The 14,369-nt window shown below is 43.4% G+C and overlaps 2 long non-coding RNA genes across 2 annotated transcripts; one reads left to right on the top strand and one right to left on the bottom strand.

Moving 5' to 3' along the window:
- Nucleotides 1–4,177: 4,177 nt before the first annotated feature.
- On the top strand, nt 4,178–7,218 carry LOC123188862 (uncharacterized). The gene is made up of 3 exons (XR_006495257.1): nt 4,178–4,377; nt 4,479–5,355; nt 5,766–7,218. It is a non-coding gene; the product is annotated as an uncharacterized lncRNA (long non-coding RNA).
- Nucleotides 7,219–9,425: 2,207 nt separating this feature from the next.
- LOC123188863 (uncharacterized) lies at nt 9,426–13,108 on the bottom strand. The gene is made up of 2 exons (XR_006495258.1): nt 13,011–13,108; nt 9,426–12,910 (listed from the first exon to the last, which is right to left on the bottom strand). It is a non-coding gene; the product is annotated as an uncharacterized lncRNA (long non-coding RNA).
- Between the last annotated feature and the right edge of the window lie 1,261 nt (nt 13,109–14,369).

The raw sequence follows: 14,369 nt of genomic DNA on the forward strand, positions 1-14,369 counted from the left end.
ATTTCTTCTAACCTTTTAAGGTGAAGATCACCAAATCGGGGAAGAGCCATCGTGACAAACAAGCAATCTAACACACAAGCAAATGAGGAACGGGCAAAAGAGGCAAATAGAGAAAGACAGGGAGGATAGAGAGAGAGAGAGGGCGGATAAAACGGAAAGGGTGAAGTGGGGGAGAGGAAAACGAGAGGCAAATGGCAAATAATGTAATGCGGGAGATAAGGGTTTGTGATGGGTACTTGGTATGTTGACTTTTGCGTAGACCTCCCTGGCAACAGCGCCAGAAATCCTTCTTGCTACCTCTTGAGCACTTGCGTTGGTTTTCCCTTACAGAGGAAAGGGTGGTGCAGCAAAGGAGCGTAAGTATTTCCCTCATTTTTTGAGAACCAAGGTATCAATCCAGTAGGAGGCTACGCGCGAGTCCCTCGCACCTACACAAAACAAATAAGTCCTCGCAACCAACGCGATAAGGGGTTGTCAATCCCTACACAGTCACTTACGAGAGTGAGATCTGATAGATATGATAAGATAATATTTTTGGTATTTTTATGATAAAGATGCAAAGTAAAATAAAAGCAAAGTAAAAAAGCAAAGGAAATAACTAAGTGTTGGAAGATTAATATGATGAAGATAGACCCGGGGGCCATAGGTTTCACTAGTGGCTTCTCTCAAGAGCATAAGTATTTTACGGTAGGTGAACAAATTACTGTTGAGCATCTACTACTATTACTCCACACATCGACCGCTATCCAGCATGCATCTAGAGTATTAAGTTCGAGAGAACAGAGTAATGCTTTAAGCAAGATGACATGATGTAGAGGGATAAACTCATGCAATATGATGAAAACCCCATCTTGTTATCCTCGATGGCAACAATACAATACATGCCTTGCTGCCCCTACTGTCACTGGGAAAGGACACCGCAAGATTGAACCCAAAGCTAAGCACTTCTCCCATTGCAAGAAAGATCAATCTAGTAGGCCAAACCAAACTGATAATTCGAAGAGACTTGCAAAGATAACCAATCATACATAAAAGAATTCAGAGAATATTCAAATATTGTTCATAGATAAACTTGATCATAAACCCACAATTCATCGATCTCAACAAACACACCGCAAAAGAAGATTACATCGAATAGGTCTCCACAAGAGAGGGGGGAACTTTGTATTGAGATCCAAAAACAGAGAAGAAACCATCTAGCTAATAACTATGGACCCGAAGGTCTGAGGTAAACTACTCACACTTCATCGGAGATGCTATGGTGTTGATGTAGAAGCCCTCCGTGATCGATGCCCCCTCCGGCGGAGCTCCGGAACAGGCCCCAAGATGGGATCTCGTGGATACAGAAAGTTGCGGCAGTGGAATTAAGGTTTTGGCTCCGTATCTGATCATTTGGGGGGTACGTAGGTATATATAGGAGGAAGAAGTGCGTCGGTGGAGCAACAGGGGGCCCATGAGGGTGGAGGGCGGGCCGGGGGGGGGGGGGGTAGGCGCGCCCCCTACCTCGTGGCCTCCCTGTTGGTTGCTTGATGTAGGTTCCAAGTCTCCTGGAACTTGTTCGTTCCAAAAATCTCGTTCCCAAAGGTTTCATTTCGTTTGGACTCCGTTTGATATTCCTTTTCTTCGAAACCCTAAAATAGGCAAAGAAAACAGCAATTCTGGGCTGGGCCTCCGGTTAATAGGTTAGTCCCAAAAATAATATAAAAGTGGATAATAAAGCCCAATAATGTCCAAAACAGAAGATAAATATAACATGGAGCAATAAAAAATTATAGATAAGTTGGGGACGTATCACAAATCCTAATCTCGAAATACGTCAACCCAACAAGTACCTTTGGAGACACCTGTAAAGCACCTTTATATCACCCAGTTACGTTGTGACGTTTGGTAGCACACAAAGTGTTCCTCCCGTAAACGGGAGTTGCATAATCTCATAGTCATAGGAACATGTATAAGTCATGAAGAAAGCAATAGCAACAAACTAAATGATCAAGTGCTAAGCTAACAGAATGGGTCAAGTCAATCACATCATTCTCCTAATGATGTGATCCCGTTAATCAAATGACAACTCTTTGTCTATGGCTAGGAAACATAACCATCTTTGATTAACGAGCTAGTCAAGTAGAGGCATACTAGTGACGCTCTGTTTGTCTATGTATTCACACATGTATCATGTTTCCGGTTAATACAATTCTATCATGAATAATAAACATTTATCATGATATAAGGAAATAAATAATAACTTTATTATTGCCTCTGGGGCATATTTCCTTCATTTGCATCATTAATATTTACTATAATATACCCTATTTCAATGATATATTTCATAATATGATGCAATTCTAGTGTCTTTTCTCTTTTAAAATGCAAGATATAAAAAGAGATGGGAATTACCAACAGTTGGAAATCTGACCTGAAAATGCAACACAAGAGAAAGTCTTCATCATCATTAACACTCCGTTCAACGTGGGGATCATCATCTTCATCATTATCTTCACTAGCACCATCTCATCTCCAAACCATAATTCTTCTCTTGTGCTTAATCTTTGTATCTAACCTCGGATTGGTACCCCGGGAGTGCCTGTAGTGTTGATTATATCTTGTAGTTGAGGTTAGTTGGTTTAATTAGTGAAAAATTGTTGTGTTCTTATTGTTAATCATATGTTTATACCCACTGATCATGATCCATATGATGAGTTGTGAGTAGTTTCATTAGTTCTTGAGGGCATGAGAGAAGTCTTGTTATAATAGTAATCATGTGAAGTTGATTCTTATTCAATGTTTTGATATTATGTTGTGTTGTTCTTCCTCTAGTGGTGTGAACGTCGACTACATAACACTTCATCATCTTTGGGCCTAGGAGAAAGCTTGTGAAATTAGTTTGTAGATGATGGGTTGCGGGAGTGATAGAAACCTAAACCCTAGTTAGTGAATTATTCCATAAGGGGCTGTTTTGTATCCAATTGCTTAATGCTATGATTAGATTTATCTTAACTATTTCTCTAATAGTTGTGGATGCCAAATTGAGGGCGTGCCATTTTTTTGCCGTAGAATTCTGTCGCCCCTGCCAAGCCAAAGCATGGGCACAAAAAGTAAAGAGGAGGTGTACTAGTGACCAAAACATTGGAAGGGTAAGAAAACGCTGGCACCAATCCAAAGGCCCTCCTAGGCTGGTGGTCGACGCTAAAATATTGGTATGGCAACACTCAGCTGTCATCCAAACATACCCTTAGCTTCCAGGCTCCTAATTTCTGTGGCAACCACTGATTGTCATCAATGACCTGCAACATGCATAGGAATTCTGCATGGGAATGGAACTTATCGGTCGACCCATGATAAAGGATAAATCGGTCAGTTTATCGACATATCAGCCGATTTATCGCCATATCGGCTTATTTATCGGCCGATTTATCTTAGTGGCCAGACGCTGGTAAAAGATAAATCGTCCGATTTATCGGAGTATCAGAAGATATCTTGAACACTACCCTCCGGTGCTAGTGCCTAGTGAATTTCCACTATGTATTTGATTAGGAAGTTTTTGGATACTGTCACAAACCTTTGTCGTCCTCGTGTACAACATTATTCATAAGGTGCCATGCCCTCCGGGATATCAACATCTAACATATAAACACTGCTGTGTTACCCGCCATTCCAGAGGCATTGCGCTCGCGAGGCGTTTTTGACCGCTGGATGAGTTTACCACAGTGTCTTTTTGGCTGGTGGCAGCTGGTCAACCGTCAGCTTTTCTTCACGTTCAAGGCAGTTCTACAAGAGGATGACGAGTGGGGTCGCGAGCCTGTATGGTCAGCAGGCAGAGAGCGGGTATATTTGGAGACTGGTGAACGAATGGCTAGCGATGGGCAGCTTGTGATTGGTTAAGGGCCACATGAGGGGATGGATTCTTGTTTTTCTACTCGGCCGATCTCTACCCTTCTGTGCCGGTGGTCCCAGTTTACCGTTTAAGCCCACAGTTCAGTGTACTGGGTAGATGGGCTGGACCAAAGAAGCGGCGTGGAGACACAGGACCAATCCTCACGCGAAAACGTAGCGCACTAGGACCAGTCCTTTCCCGTCCTCGAGCCCCACGACACTCTCCCCCCTCCCCTCCGCGCCGTCCGGCCTCCCCTCCCCGGATGCTCTTCCCCCGCGCCGCCGCCTCCCCTTTGCCCCCGCTTCCCCTCCCCCCCCCCCCCCCCCCCCCACCCATCGGCGCCCCCGCAGATCGGGACCAGGCCAGCGAGGTCTTCACCACTGAGGTTGAGGAGAAGGGAAGGAGCAGCGAGGCGGGTGCTACGATTAGGTCGTCGACGTGGACAAGAAGCAGCGGGGACAGCGGTCCCGTCACAGTGGGGTGGACCGGCATGGGAGAGGGACGAGGTCGGCAAGAGCGGGAAGGATTTGTGCGGTTTTGTTCTTCCTTTTCCCTTTTGTTGCTTCTCGATTTTAAAAGATTCTTGTTTCCTATGCTAATGTTACAGGTGGGTTCTCTATTGGTGTGGTTCTGGGGATTGCAAGGCTTGTTCCATCTGGTTTCAGGAGTGTGTGTTGCTCCTGTAATTTTTCTCAGGTTGTCTCTCTTCTTCTTCTTGCTATATTTAGTTCATTCTTTTGTTCGTACAACGGATCTTGAGATTTTCTTTTTTGTTGCTAATCGTTTGAGCCATGGGAGTTAGTGTACAGTTCTATGTTTGCCTCCCATGGTTCCTGATTAGAGTTGGACATGCTTGGTTGAAGTCAGATACATGTTTCCTGGTTGTGGAATTAAACTTTGCTTAATTGGAGATACAAATTAGCGTGCAGTCCTTCTGTGCCTTCTAATTAGATAGTTGGACTTCGTCAACTCCGCTGACTATCTTGACTACAACGTACTACAACCCTGATGCCCCCACTGGTTATGTAGTAACATGCTTCTATGAGCGCTCCTTTCCAGGATCTTGTTTACTCAATGTTACCCGCTTTGTATTACTCACCAAACTTGATGGTTTGACTTCTATAAGATCCTTGAGGAAAAAACACAAGATCTGTATCCATTCTTATGCATGAGATATTTTTTCTGAAGCAGGTTATATTCCCCTCTTATATTCTGCTCTTCCATTGTGCCTGATTCTAATATTTTTTTCTTGCAATATGATAATATATTTGTTTATTTTCATTTCTGAGGATAAGGAAGCTCCTATGCATCATATGACTATTTTGGCAAAGACGTATAAATTGGTTGACTTTGTGCGGGTTTGTGATTTTGCTTAACAAATAGCTTGTGTTGTACTTTTGGGTCTGCAGAGGAGCCCAAACTTGATCTGCCCTTGCCCAAGCTTGCTGAGAAGAGTTCATAGGGGCAGAAAATAAATAGGCAAGGTACATGGTCATCGAGTTCCAACTTTATGCTATTTTACAGTCTTCTGGTCAGTGTTAGTGGCGCATGTTTTGTTATTGCATTTTGACTACATGCCAACAGAGCTCTGTTCGAGTAATGCTTCCGCTGCCTTATCTGCTATTCAGTTGCTAAGGATCACACTATGTGTAAAACTCAAATCTTTTGGTACAAGTTATTTAAGTTAAAGCATCTAGAATTAGAAAAGGTCAGATGGCTTTATAATTCAGCACACCGACCGATTTGTGAGTTCATTGTTTTCTCTTCGGTCTTCCGTAAACGACACTGATGGTTAAGTGCACTTCAATTCTAAAGATGGCCTGAAAAAAGGGGAAGAAATAACCAGTGGGAGACAATTTACAGGGTTGTATATTGATCTTATTTTATTTTGCAGGGTATTGGTGAATGCAGAATTGGTGGGAGCTATGGTAATGACCGCGTACATTGCCGCGGGGAGGAACTTGTTGTCTCCCGGACACACAAATTATGTTGAACAATCAAGACCTTGAAGGTTGGTTTCTACCTGAAGGTTGGTTTCAACAAGTGTTATAAACTTGAGCTCCTTTCCTTGAGTTCATGTGGTTTGGGTCGACTTTGTCCTTAAGATAGACCCCATGGTTGGAGCTCCACACGATTGAACTGGTCCACTCTGGCAAGTGGTCTCGATCTCTTGGATACTTGGTACTATGAAAACCACACACTGTATTTTGGCCATTTCCGTTGGCCGAGTGCTTACCTTGTACCACAAATCAATCGATTCTGTATCTGAATTTTCCTACTCCAATGGTAAGTCTGCACTACAATGCGCTGTACATCAACACTTTGTTATTTATCTATCTCAGAGTATACTTGTTGCTTCATGTTATACGCTTCCATAATTTATTCTTATTTTTGCTTCAGATTTGAATTAAAACTGAATGTCCCCAACACCTCACTCTTTTATTCAGGAAACTTATTTAGATTGGTTTACAGAAATTCACGTATATATAGGCAGCCTCACAGCTTATGTAGGCATGTTCTTAGTCTGATTGTGGTCTTCAGAGGGTGTGAACGTATGTATAAGCAGTGTCATTGTCAGATAATGCTTGCATGGTAGACTTCCACAGGCCTGTAAAAGCTGCTGGAACAGCCCATATAGTTATTATGTTTGGAATATCTTTGCTTTTGTTGGTCCATATGGCATACATGCAAGGGCAGAGATTTCGGATGTGCTTACCTTGCCAAAAGATCATTGTTGGTAGGATAGCTGTATCATTGCACTTGGCATCTACCTTACTGTATTAGGTTTCTCAATGTTTCATGAGGTTTTATTTTGTGAGTTCTGGCACTCTTTGTTATACATGCGTGAAAACTGTTTTCAAACATATATGACATACATTTATTGTTACCAGTCTGCAAAAAGTTAGGATCTCATCAAAAGTGTTTGGCCTTCCAAACGCAATTTACTCAACACACAAGGCAAGGACCGTTTGTGTCGAGGCGACTGTTTAGTTCTATCCATCTCAGTGCCAACTAAGCAATGGACTTGCAAAGAAATCAATATCCATCTATGTCTACCGGAAACTGGAAGAGGTTGAAGATTGGTTGGCAAACGAAGAGGTTGATTCTGCCTTATCATATAGATAGTTTTTCGTAGACATGATTCATAGAGATGATTCTATATGATGCATGCGCTCTAATTGACTACATGTCTTAATTACCATCAGCTTGGTGACCAAAACAATTTATATGATGCATTTATGTCTATGTAGCTTTGCTTATCATGAACTGATCTCAAGCCTTTCTTTTGGCCTTTGAAACTACCTTGAATGTAATATATAATGCCATTTTTTAACATCTTACCTAAATATCTATTTCCTTATGGTTCAATTATTTAATGATCGGTCTCTGAAGATTCTAATTTTCATGGTTTAAAAACATGCTTCACTCTCGCCCTTTGCGCCATTGGCGCAACTGGTCACAGCTGAAGTAGCAGCGGCAACCAAGAGTAAGCAGCAAAAGCGAGCAGCAACAAGCTCTTGGCCTAACCATGTTGGCCCGGACAAAAATGGTCTCAGGAGGCATCGCCACAACCATCTCCAACGACGACCAGAATGAGAAAAAACGACGTTGACAAAGAAAAGAAGGCACAAGAAGGCAGTGGCGGCTTCTCACCCTGTTGTTCGTGGAGAGTTCGGACGACACGGGGACGGATGATGGTGAATTCAAGACGGCAGCAATGGCAGTCAGTGTCGAGGAAGAAGTAGGAGAGACCCGCGAGTTTGAATCCTTGGTTCAGAGGAGACACGAGCGGCGTTGCAGCGACAATTGACGGACTAGAGGAAGGCGGCCTCGGTCCAAAAGTTTGATGCATGCTCGGTGTCCAAGAATCGAATCAGAACGACGATCGGAGCTGAACAGAGTTAGGGAAACTACCTAGGATCAAGGACTCACTGAAAAATGAGGCGATTCACGGCGGCGTCCAGCGGGCCTGCATGTTGGACCCCGGGGCGTGGACGTCGAGCCGGACAAAGGGCTGGTGGATCCCACCCATTCCTACGGCTGGAGTTGCAGTGGTGAGTAGCGGCGTCCCCGACGAGCTCGACTAGGAGGATTCAGGAGTAAGAGGAAATGGATTCAGGAGGGAGGTAGTGGAGTGGAGTAGGGGTAAAACTTGAAGGGGCACGGAGTTGCGGGCGCATGTCCACGAGCTGGCGCTGCCAGCCTGACTGGTGGGTTCGCAAAAGGTTGAAAGAAAAATAAAAAAATTAAAAAAAATTAAAATGGCTGGAATATCTCTTCCTCCTCTACTCCATCATAATCTACTCAGGATTAATTTCAATGCTCAAAACAAATCAGAAATATCTTGGAAAATTTCACATATGCTTCTACTTACATAATATAACTCTGTGAAAATGTCCAAGACTTTTCAGGAGTATTTGACTGTCCTTTTTCAGATTTGAATTCAAATATGCCCCGAGTTTGGGTTTGAACTGTAAGCCGGTGATATGAAATTCTGAAATTCATTAATCTTTTACTAGAGTTTGTAAAGAACACATGACTCTAAGATATAGCATGGAGTATGACTTAGACATGCCAAACTATTTTAAAAAATTGTTTGTAAATAACTCTTGGTTTGGATCAGTTTTTTGCGTCTTGGAAAACATGTATCATCACGAACCATCTATCTATCATCAATTCGTATGTATTTTCATATGTTTCATTTTGTGTATACATATTCTTTCAATACATGGCTTGCACTCGGCCTTTGCGCCATTGGCGCAACGGGTCATCTTCTGGACAATTATGTGGGGAAGGTGCAGCAAGCCGGCCCTCGCGTTGCAGTAGAGTGGAGCCGGCAATTTTATGATCAGTCTCTAAATATTTCAACTTGCACAGTTTGAATTAGCTTCACATGGTATATAGTTTCAACATAGGTATTCCTTAATTTTTCATATAAAAGGTTTAGAATTATTACCCTCAGTGCTAAAACTCAAAGTTACTAACAAATGCAAATGTTTGTGTTACAAAAGGTTTAGAATCATTTACCCTTGATGCTCGAATTTGGACCTTGCACCTTACTTGAGTAACATAGAGCCAAATGGCACATTGTCCAAATACACGTTCAAAAGACTTTGGGTTTGACATGTTCTCTATCCTTGATCAAACATAAAATTACTAAAAAAGGCAAATATTTCTCAACACGAACATGATTTCAAATGGGTCTCTGCGCCATTTGGCGCACCGGGTCATCTAGTAATTTTAAGATGAACTAGACCATGATGGCGCACGTTGCAGCGCCCTTCTATTTTTTCTATAGAATGGTAGGAATTTTCTTACATGAAACATTTAAGTTAAATGTGTATAAACTTTCTGCAAATCATGTTTGTATAGTTACCCAATATTTCATGGGTGATATGCATGAGGTGCCCATCTTGCTCAAGCCCATCTCGAAAACAAAAGGTAGACATATTTAAACCGTATAAATGAACAGTTGGAATTAAAATGCCTTGCTCTTAGCAGGTTGCCACATGGTATGACTTACATCCTAATTAATAGCATAAAGCAAAGCACATTCAATTAATCCCAATATACAACACAACTGTCAGACAATCATAACATATCCTACTTTTTATAGAGTTAGGCTGGTTGTTGATCTACCCCCCTTCGGGTTGGGTGAAAATTAATTCTGATGGATCGCTATCTTCAGATGGAAGAGCTGGAGCTGGCATGGTGTTATGAGATGACACCGGACCTATTTTTTTCCTTCTTGCATAGAACTTTTCTCCTACCAGGATGATTTAGAATCAGACTTATGTGCTTGTAGGCAGGGCTTATCATTGGCCTTCAGAGGAGTGACCTTCCCGTGCTGATTGAAGTGGTCTCTCTTAAGTTACAAATATGATTCAAACCAGCGACATGGATAGATCGGTGTATTCCTTTTTGGTGAAAGAAATAAAGCACCTCTTGAGTCTTCGTATAATTAGTATTACTCATGTTAGGCGCTCCCAAAATAAAGTTAGCAACTTTCTGGCAAACTCTGCTTGCTTAGAAAGTAGAAATATAAGTTGATTGTGCTCTGATCCCCCAGGTGTCATTGAGTTGAATCCTGTTGATTGTATACTGTTGTGATTGCTTAATACAAGTGGTCTACCTGCAAAAAAAAGGTTTGGTGTCTTCAGTCAACCGGAATTACGCTGGTTAGAAAACATATTCCAACATATAGGAACAACTTAAAAGGGATGAAAACTAAAACATGATGACTTCATATTTTCACGTAATAGCATTAAAATATTTGGCTTATAAATTCCGTCTCATTCAAGAAACAAGACAATAAATCTCCTAAATTTCATCACTATAAAGCACGTCTTTTTGTTTGAATCTTTAACTTTTGGTCAACGTCATCTCCTTTTTAGATCAATATATTAACTGCAGTCTTTTGCTGAACGACACTTGCATGATCACGAGTCAAGATTGTTGAATGAAATATATAGATTTTTATGCTATTAAATGTGCCATGATAGATCAGAAATGAAAGTAGAGGTTACTAAGTAACAGACATAATAGCTACCTTTTGCATTTTTCTAGTGTGCCATATATGAATTTGAGAGCTTGACGTATATAGCACTGTAATTGGATTAACAAAAATAACATGGCTACTTAGCGCACTCTGCACTTTGTCAAACAATACTGGAGCAGGTCATGAAGTGAGGGACACAAATAATGTAGAAACTTAGTGCATGAACAACTGCCTATTTAGTGCTTCCATACGAAAATAATCTCACAATTTGACCATTAACACTCTCAACAATTGGAAGATGTGGGTGTTGGAACATTATACTCACAGACAACAAATCACTCAAACTGAAATCATTGCCTCAAATTGAATTAGATTCTTTCTCGATAAGTGAATTGATAACCCTTTCCAGGGCCATCTAACATGAAACAAATATGATAAAGGAGAGTATAGATGGAAGATCCTAACACATACATGTGGGTACAAGAAGAATTCAATTACGGATTCCACTTCACAGTTTATTGAAGAATGAAAAAGAATATACATGACACATTTAGAATATCCAAGGCCCGATAAATGTTAAAAAAATAAGGGAGAGGTAGCTAGGTAAGACAAATGACTATCCTGGCTACGTATTATATGCATGCTGCCGAGACTTTGTTCTATAGCATTTGCCAACATAAATACCATTAATAGGTGCTTTGCTCTATAGCTTTTCCATTCCCCCACGGGCGACCGGCCGCGCATCGGGCCTCCTCCCTCCAGGCTCCCCCCTTCCTTCTTCCTTCTCGCCGCCGTCGCCGGCGCCCGCGGCCGGCTTGGCCCTGGGGCTGCTGGTGGCGGCGGCCTCCTGGCCCTTTCCCTCCCGGTCGCTCTCCGGCGCGGGCGGAGCGGCTTCGGGGGGTGCATCTAGGCGGCGGTGGTCTGGCGTGGCGGCGGGGCTCCGTGGCGCATACAGGCGAGCTACTGGTTGGCGGCGGGATCTAGCATCGTCCGCTCGGCCCAGATCTGGGCCCTGCAGGCCCCATCTAGGCCAGGGCGGGCTGGCGGCGGGGATGGATCCGATGTGGCTTCTGGGAGGCTGCGGAGATGCGATGCGTGGCTGGGTGCCGGCGGCGACGACACTGGTCTGCTGCATCGCGGCCGACGGAGCTTAACGGGCCCTCTTTGGGCCTGGCTGGGCCAGGGGTGGCCCGACATGCCCCGCTGCCGCGTCCGGACGGCTACCACGACAGTGCCGGAGGCACGGGCCTCCCGCACGACGGCGGTGGAGGTGGTTCCCTCCCACTTGGTGTCGATGTTGTTGCTCCCGTCGTGGTGAGCTTCTCTCCGGTCCTCTTGGCCTCGTGGTGGTGTTCGTAGTGAGGAGGCGTGGGTGGCGGCGCTACTGCATTGGCGCATGGTGATGGGCGATGGTTGGGCGGTCGGTTCAGTTCGGTTGGGCGGTTGGGGCTGGAATGCGGGAGAAATCCCTGCCGGCTTCGGCCCCGACACGGTGACACCTGCGAGTGCCACCATTCCTCCCTGGAGGGTGTCGGTGGTATCCACCCCACCTCGCTCTGCCTGCCCGGGGAAACCTGAGGACTCGTCTGGGCAGCAGCGTCATCGGCGTCGCATCCCTTCTTGGAGGTGCTGCTTGGTATGCGGCGGATCGGAGCCTCGGTATGTGGTGTTTTGTTTCCGGTGGGCACCGCGGTGGCGGGTCATCCGCGCTTTGCCAAGCTGCCGTCGTTGGCATTTGTTTCTTCTTCTTTTTCTCTTGGTGTGTTGTGCTGCTCGCCACAGCGTTACCTGTACTCGGTGTTGGTTGCTTTGGAATACAAAGCAGGGGGGAACCCTTTTTCAGCAACGCTGGGCTTATACTTCAGTTCTGATGAGTAATTAAATATTGAAAATCACTCGCTACAAGCAATCAAAATACAGTCACCAAATAAGAATTAAGAAAAAGTATCGTACCTTCACCTTTGCATTCCTAGAAAGCAAGGCATTCCCCAATACAGAGGGACTTCAAAAGCAGGACAAATATGAATTGATCCTCACCGTCCTCATGTCGTTTATTTAGAATAGAAAAGCTCAAAAGAACATGGTTAATCTAAGCCAACTCTGCACTTCGTGCAAGATTTTGGAACCCAAACAAATAATCTCACACTATAACTACACTTAGAAAAATACCATAACTTTACCATTGCATTCCCAGAAAGTGAGGCATGCCCAAATAGGGCTTCAAAATTGAAACATGTGAAGGAAAATACCTTCAAACAGAAGACCCTGATCCATACCGTCCTCAAGTTGTTTATGTAGAATAGAAAAGCTGAAAAGAACATGGTTACTCTGAAGTCATCTCTGTACTTTCTGAAAGAAGGACCCGAGCAAGTAATCTCAGGTTGTAACTATTAGCACTTTGAACAATTGGAAGATGCTGCATTTAAGCATGTATTATTCTCATGCAAGAAATCATTATGGTGAAAGCAGTGCCTCGCCTTTCAATGCAGCAGAATCAGCCAACCGTGAAACCGAGATCCAATCGATCGAGATCAGAGAACCTGCGTTTATTTGAAAGCACAAAGAACATCATAAATAAATAAATAAAAATCTTTAACTCGATGCAGAATTGGGGGTAGGATGGAAGTAGGAAGGAGAGACCATTCGCTAAAGAAGGAAGACGAATCAGCAACCTGAGCGTCAACCATAGTTGTTGCGGAACTGAGGAGCGGAATGGGCAAGGAGAAGATAGATAGTGGAGATTATATGGATGCGGGAGTAAAGGACGAGCGTGAATTGACAATGTAACTGACCTGCAATTATCCGTCGGCCTCTCACATCCATGGCCATTAATGGCCTCTTGTAATCGTGATTCAATTACTAAATCGACAGAGTCAAATTGACAGCGGATGATCCGCTGGCTCGGGCACGACATCGTGGAATCGCCAGAAGACAACCTCGTCGGGCGCCTCGGCCCCATGTGAGGCAGACCCGCCCTGAACCTAGGCGCGGTCCCCATGGATCCTCCCTCCGGCATCGGTCATCAGTCGTGACACAGGGTCGTGGGAGTTGTGGAAGTTGTCCGAACGAAACGACGGGTGCTCCTAGTCGGTGCCTTCTGCGCCGATTAGCATAACTGGCGCCTGCAGAAGTAGAATGTTGGGCTGATTCTTTGTTCGGCCCAAATTCTAGCGTGTTTGCACTGTTTCAGCACTAGTTCACTGTTTGTTCTGTTTGGACTGTTTCAGCGCTAGTTCATGGGTTCCTTCTACTATTTCGTCAATATACTTTGAACTGGAAATTTCTATAAGATTATGTTCGGTAGGAGAAAATGCGTGAACCAAAAAATGGTATGAATTTCCATAACAATAAAAAATCTCCATAAAATCACAGAGTAGCTGCTGAATGAATTATTTCAGAATTTGGTAGTGGCTTGCACTAGTTTATTGGTTTGAAAGGAAATTTTATTCTAATTAGTACAACTGAATTAAAAAAAACCGATAGCTCTCCATAGGTAAAATCATACTGGCAGGGGGTGTATTACTTAGAACAACTACACTAGTGGAAGCCAGAAACAAGTTAGAATGGCTGGTGTTGACCCTTGTTTCGATATTGAAATGTGAAGCTCGCCGAAAATATGATCTCATCCATTTTACACCTTCAAGTGGTCCTGAAAAATTCAAAAACAGAATATGTTTAGTTTCTTAATATAAAATATACATCTGAATATGGACTTGATCATGTGAAAAAAGTGTACTAGTTTTCAAAAACACACTTCTTTTAGAGTGTACCTTTCAGCTGTTCAGTCTATTGATTGTGCGAACTCCTTTTATTTGAAAGACCGGAAACCCTGAAGAATAAAAGCAGAAACAGATTGATTGAATTTTTGGTTTATACTTCCCTTAGTAACAAAGTTGCTTTAAGAGAAGTATGAAAATTGAAGGAGGTGTTTATAACTTACGTGGTTTTGAAGAAATGATCTCACGACTGGTAGTTGGACCTCGCTGTTTTGGTAGGTTG

This window comes from Triticum aestivum, chromosome 2A (genome assembly GCF_018294505.1).
Source record: "Triticum aestivum cultivar Chinese Spring chromosome 2A, IWGSC CS RefSeq v2.1, whole genome shotgun sequence".
NCBI classification, from domain to species: Eukaryota; Viridiplantae; Streptophyta; class Magnoliopsida; order Poales; family Poaceae; genus Triticum; species Triticum aestivum.